This window comes from Gopherus evgoodei, chromosome 9 (assembly GCF_007399415.2).
Source record: "Gopherus evgoodei ecotype Sinaloan lineage chromosome 9, rGopEvg1_v1.p, whole genome shotgun sequence".
Classification (NCBI taxonomy): Eukaryota; Metazoa; Chordata; order Testudines; family Testudinidae; genus Gopherus; species Gopherus evgoodei.
In genome coordinates, this window is record NC_044330.1 from 52,725,325 (window position 1) to 52,729,053 (window position 3,729).

The window sequence follows — 3,729 nt, forward strand, 5'->3', positions numbered from 1 at the left end:
GGAGCTCAAGGGCCGGGAAGGCCATAGTTTGCCACCTCTGCTCTAGTGAGCGGTAGACTGGCCCATTGGAGCTGAGTGTTAGCACCCAAAGACTGCCAGCCTTTCAGCCACACAAGCACTTTCCTCTTGACTATTCCTTGCAAATTAACAATAGGTGAATCCATGTCCCACTGAATCATTTCCCTGGGATATCCAGCCCTTGACGCTGGCTATTCACAGAAATAGCACCATCCTCTGCCCCTGAGGTGCAGTGAACCCCAGTTTACCAGTGTTACCTTAAACCACCATTCCTCACACAGCACTTGTGAGAACTTATAATAAAACAAGTAGGGCTGTCAAGTGATTAAAAAAATTAATCGAAATTGATTGCACTGTTAAACAATAATAGAATACTATTTGTTTAAATATTTTAGATGTTTTCTACATTTTCAAATATATTGATTACAATTACAACACAATACAAATTGTATAGTGCTCACTTTATATTATTTTTATTACAAATATTTGCACTGTAAAAAAGATAAAAGAAATAATATTTTTCAATTCACCTGATACAAGTATGTCGTGCAATCTCTTTATCATGTAAATTGAACTTACAAATGTAGAATTATGTACAAAAATGCATTCAAAAACAAAACAATGTAAAACTTTAGAGGCTATAAATTCACTCAGTCCTACTTCTTGTTCAGCCAGTCTCTGTGAGACAAACAAGCTTGTTTACATTTGCAGGAAATAATGCTACCTGCTTCTTGTTTGCAATGTCACCTGAAAGTGAGAACAGTCATTCGCATGGGACTGTTGTAGCTGATGTTGCAAGATATTTATGTGCCAGATGCGCTAAAGATTCATATGTCCCTTCATGCTTCAACCACCATTCCAGAAGTCATGCGTCCATACTAATGATGGGTTCTGCTTGATAAGATCCAAAGCATTGCAGATCAACGCGTGTTCATTTTCATCATCTGAGTCAGATGTCACCAGCAGAAGGTTGATTTTCTTTTTTGGTGGTTCAGGTTCTGTAGTTTTTGCATCAGAGTGGTGCGCTTTTAAGACTTCTGAAAGCATTCTCCACACCTCGTCCCTCTCAGATTTATGGAGGCACTTCAGATTCTTAAACCTTGGGCCTAGTGATGTAGCTATATTTAGAAATCTCACGAACAACATGTGCTAGATCATCATCCAAGACTGCTATAACATGAAATACATGGCAGAATGTGGGTAGAACAGAGCAGGAGACATACAGTTCTCCCCCAAGAAATTCAGTCATAAATTTAATTAACTCTTTTTTTTTTTTTAATAAGCGTCATCAGCATGGAAGTATGTCTGGAATGGTGGTCAAAGCCTGAAGGAGCATACGAATGTTATATCAATGGCAGTAGAAGGGATGCAGTGCAGGTGACACCGTTTCAGATTCAGGGTGAACCCATGATCTTCCTCAAGGATGGGCAAGCATATCAACATCTTGGCATGGTCACAGGTTTCCACGTCCAGCAGACACCTGAAGATATCATCATGGAGATCCTATGAGATGTGGGCAGGATTGACTCCTCCCTACTGGCACTATGGCAGTAGATCAACGCCTTGATCTTCCTGTATCTCATTCATCATGAGGGGATCTGCAGTGATGAAGGCACCTCTTAACAAGGCAGACAACACCATCAGGCAGCTAGTGAAGAAGTAAATGTTTCTTCCCCAGAGAGCCAGCAATGAACAGGTGTACGTTAGGGGGGAGGGATAGCTCTGTGGTTTGAGCATTGGCCAGCTAAACCCAGGGTTGTAAGTTCAGTCCTTGAGGGGCCACTTAGGGATCTGGGGCAAAATCAGTACTTGATCCTGCTAGTGAAGGCAGGAGGCTGGACTCAATGACCATTCAGGGTCCCTTCCAGTTCTAGGAGGTGTGTATATCTCCATTATTTTCTTAGGTTGGATATTAGGAAAAACTTTTTCATTCAGAGAGTGGTGAAGCACTGGAATGGGTTACCTTGGGAGGTGGTGGAATCTCCTTCCTTAGAAGTTTTTAAGGTCAGGCTTGACAAAGCCCTGGCTGGGATGATTTAGTTGGGAATTGGTCCTGCTTTGAGCAGGGGATTGGACTAGATGACCTCCTGAGGTCCCTTCCAACCCTGATATTCTAAGATTCTATGATTCTACATCTCGCACAGGCAGTGCAGCACCAATGTCCCTTGTATGAGTGATCTCTGTGACACTGCGGTGATCAGTCATGCCTTCCGTCTTCTGACGTGCCCTGATGCCATAGTGAGGAACATAGCAGAAAGTGCTATGTAGGATGTCTTCAAGAAGCAAATCGCAAGGACCCCTCCAACCAAGATGTTGCCACCTACCTGAGTAGCTCGTTGGAAGGCAAATTTGGAAGAGACGGAGAACACTTTACTTCACTCTGGATTCATGCCCACAATGCTAATCGACAACTGGAGATGTTTATAAGCTGCCACTGGATGTGGTGTGAGGAACGCCAGGAGTTGGGAGTCCTGGTACCACAGGTAAAGAATGCAGAGCACACAGTGTCACTCTGAGAGTTAGAACCATGCTGGAGAGGACCCTGAAGAATTCCCTCTGCTGCCTATATGTGGAAAATCTGAAATGGAAGCTGGACCAGGGCAAGGCATTTGAGGTTACGTGCAAGTGGGATTCCAGCAATCACTTCCTCCCTGGGGGCAGCTTCACCTGATTTGCTGACTGGAGGTTCATCAACAGAACCCAGCTCAACTGCATTCCGCTGAATGAACTGTCCACCATGGAAATCTGGACAAGTGATGCAGGAAGTGCAGCTATGTCAATGAGACCCTACCCCACGTCCTGTGTAGCTGCAAGCCCCATTCCAGAGCCTGGCAGCTGTAACACAACGCTAACCAAGATCGCCTAGTCAGAGCCATTCCACCACCCGTAAGGAAGGTGGCCATGAACTCCACCATCCCTGTAACCAACAGCCAACTGCAACCAGACATTGTCATTACCAACAAGGACCAGAAGAAGATCATGATGGTGGACATCACAGTGCCCTTCGAGAACAGGTTCCTGGCCTTCCATGATGCCCGAGCTCAAAAGGCGGAGAAATTAGTTGAAACAATAGTAAATTAGTTGAAACAATAGTAAAGAATAAAATTGTCAGACACATAGAAGTAAATAAATTGTTGGGCAAAAGTCAACATGGTTTCTGTAAAGGGAAATCATGTCTTACTAATCTATTAGAGTTCTTTGAAGGGGTCAACAAACATGGCAAGGGGGATCCAGTGGACATAGTGTACTTAGATTTCCAGAAAGCCTTTGACAAGGTCCATCACTAAATCTCTTACGTAAATTAAGTTGTCATGGGAAGATCCTGTCATGGATTGAGAACTGGTTAAAAGACAGAGAACAAAGGGTAGGAATAAATGGTAAATTTTCAGAATGGAGAGGGGAAACTAGTGGTGTTCCCCAAGGGTCAGTCCTAGAACCAATCCTATTCAACTTATTCATAAATGATCTGGAGAAAGGGATAAACAGTGAGGTAGCAAAGTTTGCAGATGATACTAAACTTCTCAAGATAGTTAAGACCAAAGCAGATTGTGAAGAACTTCAAAAAGATCTCACGAAACTAAGTGATTGGGCAACAAAATGGCAAATGAAATTTAATGTGGATAAATGTAAAATAATACACATTGGAAAAAATAAACCCAACTATACATAAAATATGATGGAGGCTAATTTAGCTACAACTAATCAGGAAGA